This window comes from Leptonychotes weddellii, chromosome 5, assembly GCF_054177405.1.
Source record: "Leptonychotes weddellii isolate Sample4059 chromosome 5, ASM5417740v2, whole genome shotgun sequence".
Taxonomy (NCBI): Eukaryota; Metazoa; Chordata; class Mammalia; order Carnivora; family Phocidae; genus Leptonychotes; species Leptonychotes weddellii.
Window position 1 is genome coordinate 96,352,306 of NC_138373.1, and position 11,773 is coordinate 96,364,078.

Sequence of the window (11,773 nt, forward strand, 5' to 3'; positions counted from 1 at the left end):
CATAAAATCCGTCCTAAAAATCACAGACACATGCCTGCTCTTCATAGCACAAATGCATCTGAACTCCTCTGGAGAGGCACGATCTTTCGATCTTTACCCGCCCAGGGTGTGCTCTTCACCTTGTTCACGGCCCAGATCTGCCTCCCATACTCTTTCTAAAATCAGCAACCAAATATGTTTGGGTTGTGATTCGGAATCCTCCTTAGGCAAGCCGCAACTCAGTGCGATGCCAGCCATTCTCCCCCACCCCTACCTCATTCTTCAGCCTGCAGAAGACAATCTGTGGACAATTTTCCCAAAGTCCCCGAAAAAAATATGGCACTGCCAAGCGTCACTGGCGATGTCGTTTGTTTTTCTTGGAGGGCAATGAAAATTTAACAGCTTTCTGCTGCATCCTGAGTCCCGGTCTTGCTAATTATTAACATGCCCAGTTTCTCCAACTTTTTCTGCCTAAAGGGAAGAAGACGCTCCCATTCTCTTCCACATACGTGCTACATTCAGAAAACACCTTTGTCGGGGCGGGAGGAGGGCGGGGGAGCTGATGCACCCCTGCCAAAAAGCAATGGGCCCTTTCCGCAGAGCGTTGGGAGAGAATCAGCACCCTCCCTCCGGACGCCAGTAGGTGACAGGCGATCCTAAGCGGCGGACACATGCCAACGCACCCTCGCCTCCCTGCGCCCCTCATCGCCCCAACTCTGGGGCCACCGAACGGGTTTCCACGCAGGAGAGAATCAAGCAAGAGTTGGTAGTGATGCAGCAAACAGGAGCCATGCGGGCAGCCTATCCGAAGCCCTCTTGGTGCTGCAGCCCAGTATCATCTTTAAGTGTCTACACAGCCCACAACAAATCGAATCTGCCCTTCTCTCTTGGTTTCTGCTCTGCCGGCCCAGTCTGGGTGTCACAGGCCCCCCGCAGTGACACCCTAGATGCCCGGCCCTTCCCCTGCGGCGCTCGCCCCCCACTGCCGCGCCGCAGCCCCTCTGCAGAGCCGGCCGGAGCCGGGCTGCCACTCACCCCGCGCGAAGGAGAGAGAACTCGGCTGGACGGTCCTCCGCGCCGCGGCACGTCTGCGGAGCTGAGGTCCGCGGCGTCAGGGGTGGGCGAGGGCAGGCAGCAAGCGGAGCATCGAGAGCCCGGCAAGTCGCAGTGCCGGCCGCGGCGCCCCTCGGGGAAGTCAGCGCAAGCGGCGCGAGGCTGGCATGTTCCGGGGCGCGCTGTCGGGCGGCGGCGGCCGCGGGAGGCGGCGCTCACAGCGGGCTGCAGGCGCAGTGCGCTCCGACTCCCAAGCCCCGCGCCGCGGCGCCGCCGCGCACCCCGCCCTCGGCCTCCGAGGCCCGGCGGGAGCGAAAACGCGGAGCGCGGACACCGCCGCGGGATCCAGGCCGCTCGGCGCGCGCGCCCACGCGCACCCCGGCTCGGCCCCGAAAGGAGAGGTCGCTGCCCGGCTCCGGGAGGGCGCGCGGGTGCGCGGCGCGGGGAGGCAGAGCGTGCGTGCGGGCGGGCGGCGAGCTGGGCAGGACCGGCTGGGCGAGCAACCGCCGGCGCTGAGCGAGGGGCGGGTTATCTGCGCGACGAAGTTCACCCAGGCGCGGCCCAGGTTCTCAAGTGCAGCTCGGTCGTCTCCTCTGCCCCGCCCCCGATTTTATGCTCCCTCCCCCTTTTTTTAACCAACAATCCTGATGGATTGAAAAGACAGGAAGGGTGAAGGGGGGAAAAAGACAAACCCAATTTCCTCTGATCAAACGGTTTGGGGATTGCTTATTTGGGTCTCTTTTCACTTCGTGTGTGTGTGCTAGGGGAGAGGGTAGTTAATTAAACTCTTAGATTCCTTCGGGCGCGCCTCGCCTCGCTGGGGACCCACTGGGACTCGATCCTATCTCGTGCAATCCTCCAGGCTAGGCTGTCTCCGCCTGGGAAGGAAGAAGCCGAAGATGCAGCGTCTAGTTCCTTCCCTTCCCCTCCTCGACGGTCCTAGCATCTCCAAGAAAAGCTCAAAGTCTGGAGAGTGCGCGTGAGAACCTCAGCCCACCCCAATGTCCAGAGCCTGACCCAAGTTAGCATAGCTTACTTAAAGTCGTTTTCAGAGTACTAATTTGACCACGATGATCGTTTTTCATTGGCCAACGACTCTCCAGGTTTTCTCTCTGCCCGATTCCCAGGGTTGGGCTCTCAGGCACATTCTCCCAGGATGAACTGGGACTCGGCCTGTTTGGAAGTTCTGCCCTGACATTTGTGTTGCTTAGAAGCTCTCGCCATTTCCAATTCCAGATCAGTGGAGTCACACACCGTGTGGGTACGATTTCCTCCGAGGTTGCAGAGGGCAGACTCGACAGCAGCTGCTAACCCCAGCTTGACAGGTGTCTCTGCGAAGCTGAAGCTTCCTTGATCTGTCGACCGCTTTCACAACCCTCTAGGATACTGTATCATCCTCCAGGAAGATGAGTGTGTGTGTGTGTGTGTGTGTTGGAGGTGTGTTGTAAGAACCGTTTTTATTCCTTTAAAAAAAATCAAAAAGGCCAATCAGAATTTTTCAGAGCACTGAGTCTCTTCCATTTTCATTGGAAGTGAAGCAAAGTAATACTCAGCAAAAAATAGACTTGATGAAAAAGAGGATGTAAGGAAATAACATCTAAAGGCAAAGCGAGGAGGAAACAGAACAAATCTAGGGAAATGTTTCACCTTGGCACTGTGCTCTGTAATTCCAAGTCTGACTCACATCTCCTGCACGACAGAAACTCTCTCCCTTCTAGATACACAGACTGGGTTTCTGATTCTCTGAGCACAGATCACTCAGGAAACAAAGCTGTTGCTTTTGAAATAACTCTGCCTGCTTGTGGTGTTTGTAACTGATGGGAATCTGAGGGAAAACAACCTAGGCTGTCTTGCTCCTCAGCATTTTATTGGAGTTAGCCTTTTAAGTTGTGTCTGTTTAACTTACCATGGTTACAAATGCTTCTATTAAGCTATAAACTTATTTAGCTTCTATCTAACCTCCAGAAGGGCCCAAGAAGATAGACAACGTGATTGATTTCACCCATGAAGGTAGTAAAATTAGTAGGTTTAAGGGCAGAGAGTCCACTCTCTTTGTTAGTATCTGTGGGTGTCTGTCTATTGTCTCAATCAAGACCTTCAAATGCAAGCAGTTCCCGACGAACTGAATGATGCAGTGGAACAGAAGCCATCGAGGATGGCGTCACTTGTATAGCAACGTCTTCATGAGAAAGTCCTCTTCAGTGGACCAGCAGGCATTTGGAGCAGGCAGAATTGGGGTGAAGAAGCTCAATGGAGAGAATGTTTATTAAGCCTGCCCTTGGACCTCCCTGATGATTGGGGAAAATGATACTTTCTTATGATAAGAAATGATTCTTGGGGCTCCTGAGTGGCTCAGTCGTTAAGCGTCTGCCTTGGGCTCAGGTCATGGTCCCAGGGTCCTGGTATTGAGCCCCGCATCGGGCTCCCTGCTCGTCAGGAAGCCTGCTTCTCCCTCTCCCACTCTCCCTGCTTGTGTTCCCTCTCTCACTGTGTCTCTCTCTGTCAAATAAATAAAATATTTTTTAAAAAATGATTCTGTTATCAGAGAACTTATAACTCTGTGATGACTTCACAAAGGTTTTGTTTACTGAGCATCACACACATTGGGCACAGTAGGGCATCCATAGTTGTTCCCTCCAGAGGCTTATTTCCTCTCTGGACGGTGCGCTGGGCAGCATCTTTTGGATCTGATGCAAATGTGAATGCTTGGTCTTCAACCAGGACTCTCATAACATTACTTTGGGTGGCGCATGTGATGATTTGCAGTCAGAGAAGCCTGAATTCAAATCTCAGCCCCACTCCTTACCAAATGTAACCCAGGATAATGCAGTTAATCCTGAGGTGATTCTTAGTTTCTTCATTTGCAAATGAGGAGAGTAATACCTACCTCAGAGAGATAGATATGGGGAAGACTGAATGCTAGGTGTGCAGGAAAGACTCAATACATGGAAAGTTTATATAATGCCACAGCCACCCTTCTCTACACCAGCCTCCAAGAAAATCCTGCAAGTTAGAAAAGAACCATTATAAATTTAATCTAAAAAAGCATGTTTCATTGTGGACTATTGGGTTGTTTCTGGGTCTTTTATATTACTGGTGTTACTTTGCCTTTACAAACCAATATGGTACCATACTTAAATAAATTCACTTAGGGAATGTCCACTTCTGTTTTAAAGCCTTGGTAATAAATGTATTTTTTTTTTAAATAATAGCTTTATGCACTGAATTGTGTCCTTCAGAGATTCATCTGTTGAAGTGGTCACCTCCTAGTACCTCAGGATGTAATCTTGTTTGGAGGTAGAGTCTTTGTAGCTCGGACCTTAAAAAAGCAAGAACTGACAGTTTTGGCAGGCTCTGATTCTCAGGTCTTTTTGCTTCCTAGGCTTTGCTTGGTCCTTATTCCCTGTATTTGCCCACAACGGGGACTCCTTTCCCCGACCTGAAGACTCAGCTCCACCCAGTGTTTCCAGGGCAAATCAGTTTTGACCCTTTAATCATAGGCTTAGCTGTAAGGCATGTTCCCCTACTAGAAATCCTACATAGTTTCCCAGGGCTTTCTAGATTGAGCACACCCTCCTTGGATTAGCCTAAAAGGTCCCTCGTATTTGTACTCTAGCTCTCTAGTTTATTTTCCTACCAGTCCCCATCCTTGTTTGCCCTAACCATATTAAACTATTTGCAGTTCTTTGAAAGCATCAAGCTATTTTATGCCTCTGTGATTTGAACATACCTAGAATGTTACCCACTGATAACTGCCCTCTTTATTAGATAATTCCTGCTTATTCTTTACAATTCGACATAAGCATCACCTTTTTTGATGGTCTGTTGAGATGCATATTGTTGTTTTGTCTGCTTAGCATCTATTTCTCCTTTGTAATGCCCCAGATTTTCATTGGGGAACCACTTTCCCCCATTGTCAGTGCCCGTGGTTTCCTTGGTGACTTATCCCTGGACCAGGTGACTCAGACCTGGAAAATTAGAGGTCTGGATCCTCCTGATCAAAAGAATGGTTCAGGGATGGGCATGTGACCCAGGTCAGATCCTGGGATTTTGCAGGAACTTTTAGGAATTTCACAGCAACAAATTCAACAAATATCTATTTAGCATTTATATACCAGTGAGCTCTTTGCTGGAAATTCAACAGTAAACCAAACAAAGTCTCTATCCCTATGGACCTTCTTTGAGCCCCTGGATCAAACTCTGCCTGAAAACAAACTACCACAGAATGTTTCAGATGAAACTGATATTTGTTGTTGTCTTTTCAGCAACTTTGGTGTTTAAGTGACTTGCAAATTAAAGAATACTAACTGGTATCACCATTTAGATGCTACTTTTCTCTGTTCAACTTTCTACCCTTTTATCAGGTCAATTGTTTATTTGATTAGTTATACCTGACCTTATTCCAAAAACATTTAAGGCCATTTTAATTAAACAGCAATTACATATAGCAAGTTAACTTGAAATTTTAATTTGAAAGTAAGTATGAAATGAGAAACAGAAAGGAGACAAATTCATAAAATTAATTCCATAAAGAATGGGACACAATTTAGCTTTTAGGTTTCTAGCAGCCAATATAACAGGGGTCACATAATTCTTACACAATTGAAAACATCTCTAAGATAAAATAATCCTTTCAGGAGAAGCACAATTATTGTTAAATCAAAGAGCAGAAAGAAGCACCCACCCCAGGTCATCATGAAGAAGGCTGCTTCAGACAAATGATGCACAACATCCTTGACAACATCCTTGCAGAGCACACAACAATGTTTTTCTTGGGGCTTGAGCATCCCTCAATTCACTTTTCAGAAAATTCGTTTTTCAGAAAGGGAAATTTAATTCACTCCACTTCGTGACAGGCATTTCACAGAGTGTATAACAATTACAGCGAAGTCATAGTCCAGAGTGTTCTAGTAGTACACAACAGGGGCAAGCCACATAGTTGGAGGGGAAGAGGTAGGGTCAGGGAAGTCTTCCTGGAAGAAGAGGCATCTGAAAGGCGAACTAACCTAAGGGAAGGTGTGTGTGTGTGTGCATGCGTGTACATGCATGTTTACGCATGTGTGTCCATGTTCAAGCAATTTAGGTAGAGGGAACATCATGTGTAAAAGTGAGGGTGTGAGTGCCAGTATGGTAAATCTGAGAAACTGAAAGATGTCCAGTCTGGCTGCAGCTTGGGGTGCCAAGGGAGAGTGATGATGGAAGCTTGGCTGAGCCTGGAGAGATGGGCAGAGGCTGCATCATGAATAAGCTTTGGTGGGGGAAGATGGTGGGTTCAGTTTTGGATGTCAAGAGAAAGTAACCTTCAAAAATGACTAAGAAGAAGCCAAAGATACAGGAAGGAGCTAGGGAGAAAGGGAGGTGAAAGAATTCAAAAGAAGAGGGCATTTCAAGAACAGAGTAGTTCCTGTCTTCTTCCGCAAAATTCTGCTAAGTTTTAGACTGCTGAGAACAAACTGTGTTCCGTGGACCCCTCACGGTTCTATCAAACCCCAAAATTAGAGGTTTGCTGGAGGCCCTCAGATGTCCTGAAGGGTGGGCCTCAGGGACCTCAAGAAGGTTCCACAGTTGACAGTATTTCTATAAAATGCTAATCTGCATGTCCTTCAGACAAGCCTCCATAAATATGCACCAGACTTTTGGAAGTTTGGCCAGTAGTGATCTTGAAATGATTATTCCTTGGTAATACTCGACCATTCTATGTTGCTCATTTAAAAAGGAATTATATGTTTTAACAGTCAGCTGAGCCAAACTGATCATCTCTTGTGAAAACTGACTCAGGACATGTGCAAGAATCGAAGACCAGGGGCGCCTGAGTGGCTCAGTCGTTAAGAGTCTGCCTTCGGCTCAGGTCATGATCCCAGGGGCCTGGGATCGAGCCCCACATCAGGCTCCCTGCTCCGTGGGAAGCCTGCTTCTCCCTCTCCCACTCCCCCTGCTTGTGTTCCCTCTCTCGCTGTGTCTCTCTCTGTCAAATAAATAAAATCTTAAAAAAAAAAAAAAGAATCGAAGACCACTTCAAAAGTGAGTGACAGGAGAATGCGGGGTTAGGGTCCACTCCTTTATCACAGCAATCTTTGTAATCTTTGATTTGTTGTCTCTCTCTCTTTTTTTTTTTTTTTTTTTGAGAGAGAGAGGAGAGGCAGAGGGAGAGGGAGAGAGAGAATCCCTAGCAGGCTCCATGCCCAGCGCAGAGCCCCATGTGGGGCTTCATCCCACGACCCCCGAGATCATGATCTGAGCTGAAATTAAGAGTCAGATGCCCAACTGACTGAGCCACCAAGTCGCCCCTGTTGTCTCTTCTACTAGTCTGCTCCTTAAGGGCAGAGTCCTGCCTAATCCAATGTTGTAACTCCAGTGCCTTGCACAGTGACTGGAATAGAATAGGTGCAATATACATGAAATGACAAGTGACTACTGGGCCTCAATAGAGGGGGCGAAGGTGGGGGCGGAGAGGGCTGGTTAGCGCATCCCTAAGATGATCCAGCCAAGGCTAATGTGTCCACAGTCTGAAGGAACTCAGGGACAGATATTTGGGCTGCAGAGACAGCCATAGATGCGGAGGCAGTGGGCCAGGTGAAGTGGCAATTAGAGTTTAGGGGCAGGGTCTAACCTCCCAGGAAGAGGGAGCTGGAGTTCAAGTGTGGACCAGAGCCCCAGTGGCCAGATTAGAAAGCAGGGTGAAATCCAAAGGTATCTACACATGGTGGGGGCATAGCTGCTGCTTGGAGGAGCCCCATAGCAGATGCCCAGCTTTGGGAAACAAGATGAATTGGACCTCCAGCACCAAAATCGAGAAGCTGGGACTGGAGAACAGCTTGGTGTTTGTGTATTTTGGTTCTCTGATTCTGTCTTCCTTATTTATATTTCAAACCAGACATTATCAGTTTTATATACCTGTGAGTTTAGAGAAAGAAAGAAGAAAAATAAATGTCCTTTTTGCTCACAGCTTTTAACCCTGTTTTATTTCAAATCTCCTTTGTGCAATGTAGAGACACTCACAACTAATTTATTCACATTGACAGCTTATAAAAACCTAGAGAGGGTGACATGACGGCTTATAATGACCTTTCTGGAAATATCTTTGAGTTAAATGGTGACTTATTTTCTCCTTTTTCATCTAAAAGGAACTTTGGAGCTTTTAGTTGAATCACTGAAGGAGGATTAAAATCAATCCTCTGCTTCTCAAACTCTAGATCTTAGTCTTCACCATATATTCTCTTCTTTTTATAAAAAGTAGCAATTCCTGCTTCAGACTGTTGCCTATTCTTTTGGCAGTAGGCTTGAAGATTTTCTATAGATAGCACATGGCGTTCCATAAATATCTTCAAGAATGACCTGCAATGTCTGAATTAGCTTTTTCCCTCCCTCATGCTTTGTCTGGGGCAGGAGTTTCCAGATGTCAGAGTTTAAATAATTCTTCAACTCCTACTCATGCCCCGCCAGCCCAACCCCCAACTCCCAGTATGGGAGTCCAGAATTTGTGGGGCATTAAAATAAAGCAAAATTCAAGCAAGCCTAAGGGAGAAAACAATGATACGCTCAATCGTGTGGTTATGGACTATAAGTATACAAAAGGAACAACCTTCAAATAGAGATTGCTAAACTTATAGTCCATCTTCTTCTGGGGTTTAAGATGGGAAGGGAGAAATTGGGGAATGGTGCCTATGTGCCACTTCATGAGCAGAAAAAAAAACAAAGAAAACTATTGCCTTGTGCTCATCCACTCTGAAAATCCAGAAACATGGATCCGGAGTCATATGGCAGGACAGCGGGAGCAACTTGGAGACACATTCCTGATCCCCTTGGGAATTGGCTCCCAGGCTAGCACCCTGCACCAAGATGCGGTTTTTTGGTGAGTGAGAGCCACTCATGGGTCCAGAGATTAGCCTTTTATGTTAGCATGCTTACCTTGCGACTAGGGCACACTCCCCTCTACATTACTGTCTCAAAGCATTAGCAGAATAATGTGTCACTCATGATGTGATTGAGTGAAATGTATAAAGGAAATTAGTTTACTAACTCCATTAGGTTAAAAGGCAAATGGGAGACTAAACCAATAATCAAACAGTAATATTTTAATTTTCAGGGTTAGTTAACTGACAGGGAATTTCTCTTTTAATTTAGCTTTCTACATTGTGTAATAATGAAGTTTAAGGAGGCTTATAGAGAAACAGAGGAAATTAGGGTGCCAAGCAAATCAACTCATTTAATCCTTTTATAGAGTTTCAGAGTTACAACCCACTCTTGCTAAAAAGTACTATTTCAGCCACCAAAGCAGAATAATTCAATATGAAGAAAAGAAAAAAAGAAATGCCCCACAGAGAAAGGAGCTGAAAATGAAATCAAAGAATTAGGAGTACATTTTCTCCAAGTGAACAACTCAAGACGGTGAGATCCCAGCCCATGCTTCCGCGTGGCATTTGAACTTCTGTATTTGTAAGTTGCACGAAATCTTGTCTAATCTGAAACTGGAGTTTGCCTGGAAGCGGCTATGGCTCTTACTCTTATTACATTGGTTAGAATAGGCAGGCAGTCCAGTCAGTGGAACCTGCGAGAGACCTGAATACAGTTGGACGTTTATGGTTTTGCTCATCCATGCGCTGCAAGAATCAGGAAAGTTGTGTGGGTGCCAAGTTTAAGGAGGAGAATGGAGAGGTGACTCTGAAAACACAGCCAAAGGAAAAGAATTTCTGGTCACAGTCACAGCAGAAGTACACTGATACTGTTCTCTCCCTGCAATGTTGGGGGATGAGCCTGTCAGGGAAGCGCTCTACATGGGACCCAAGTTGCTGGAGACAGAGCTGAGTCACCTGACTTTTCCTAGTGCAAATGCCCATCAGCTGACTCGGTGACTGGCATTTGGCAAGCTGTTGCCATTGTTACTATTACTGACACTATTTTTTATTAAGGTCTTGACAGTTCATACTGGAGGACTGCATTTTCTTTTCTTTTCCCTGTTTAAATTTGATGCTGAAATTGATTTAAAATGTCCAACAGAAAACCACAGATGACTCAGTGATTTATGAGCATCAGAAGTTGGGGAAGCTAGCCGTATTATTGTCCGTGGTTCATCCTCTCCCGTGTCTGCTGTGAGTGAGGTTTGCTAACATATCAGCTGTGTGGTGTCAAAGTTTTTATCATCTCTCCCCCTTATCTGGCACTTTGCATGTCTGCTTGTATAATATTTGGCATGTTTTGTGTGTGTCAATGTTCTGATTAGATTGTTGACCCTTTGAGGGCAGGGTCATTTCCAATATGGCTTTATATCCCATCTCATGGTCTACGTACATGAGACAGTGCCTGCATTCTCTAAATGCAAAACCAATATTGGTCGATTACTCATATTTATTAAGCATGTAGTTCCACATTCTCAATATACTCTAGAGATGCAAAATCATAGTTTTTAGATCTAGGAGAGGCCGTTAGTCCAAACGTCTCATTTTATAGAGCATGAAACTGAGGAGAAAGAGAAAAAAAAAAATGTGCTCACCGTCACATGGCACGGTGGGGATTAGAATTCAGCTATCAGACTTCTATTTTTTCCTTTTGTTCCCAGTTGGAGAAACTAGTGTCATTCAGTAAAGTGAAGAGATGAGGGGCTGGCCAGTAAAATGAATTAGAGGCACAAATCATGGACTTGTAAGTACTGTTCTCAGTTTTGTGTATCATAACTATTATGTAAGTATAGTCTAAGACATTCTGCTCAATACCAAAGGCTAATATAAATGCATGCCTGCCTTTATGTGAGGTGAAGGGAATGTTCCACTAAGAGTAGCTCCCAGGCATGAGCCTAGATAGAAGAGAACAAGGCAGCAAAGAGTGTAACTACTTGCTTTCCTACCCAAGGCCCATGTTGCATGGTTTTCTAAATTTCTTTTTAAGTACCTAACTCTGGGCCCACTAGCCATTGGGGGAATGTTCTATTCCTTGACGACGATCCAAAGGTGAACATACAGGATGGCTTTTTTCTGTTTGCATCCCCAAATGCTGGCTTCCCTTCCTCCCTCTCTCCCCTTTCTTCCTTCTGAGAACATTTATTGATCACCTACTATATGCTGAGAACAATGCTACGTAGTCAATGGGGAGACAACTATGGACAAGATGGTTGTCCTGCTTTGGAGCTCACAGTTTTATTACGGAGACAAATGTCCTAAATATTCACCCAACAGTGAGGGAAATGCTGAAAGAGGCCTATTTGGAAATGTTAGCGGGAGCAGGAGAGCAAAGGAAGGAGCAGCTAATGACACCTGTGTGGCCAGACGAGTGTTGCCAAGGAACACTGGCAATGAGTTTCCCCCCAAGAGTTCCCGGGGAGGGGCGCTTTCAGTGGAAGAGCGATGTCCCTCAGAGGGGGCAGTGTGTGCAGACGCAAGCAAACACGCGAGGAAATGGCATGTGTAGGGGCCCAGAAGTAGTTTGGCATAGTAGAAAATGGGCAGTCGTGTGGAGGACAGCTGACAGTCCAGGCTGGAAAGTAGGAACCTGAAGGACACTGGGTGCTGCGAGAAGGAGTTTATATTTTAGCTTACAGGAATGGGGAAGAAGGAACCAGCGGAGCAGAAATTGAAGAAACTAATGTCCTTTTCCTCAAAGTAACCCAAGTTGCTGAATATAAATAGCACTGCAGAAGAAAAAAAATACATATCTGGGCTCATTTCATTTTCCTATAAAGATGAAAATTAGTTCTTGGAGATAGCTTTTGCTTTTGTAATTATTAGGCTCTTCCAAGTGGTAGGCAATA

General features: G+C 46.1%; 1 protein-coding gene across 3 annotated transcripts in view; it reads right to left on the reverse strand.

The window, feature by feature from the left end:
* PRICKLE1 (prickle planar cell polarity protein 1) overlaps nt 1-1,586 on the reverse strand; it is a 109,772-nt gene extending 108,186 nt beyond the window's left edge. For all 3 annotated transcript variants that reach the window (XM_081821505.1, XM_081821499.1, XM_081821502.1), the window contains exon 1: nt 1,015-1,586. The gene's annotated coding sequence lies outside the window, so the exon portion shown is untranslated. The remainder of the gene's footprint in view (nt 1-1,014) is intronic.
* Between the last annotated feature and the right edge of the window lie 10,187 nt (nt 1,587-11,773).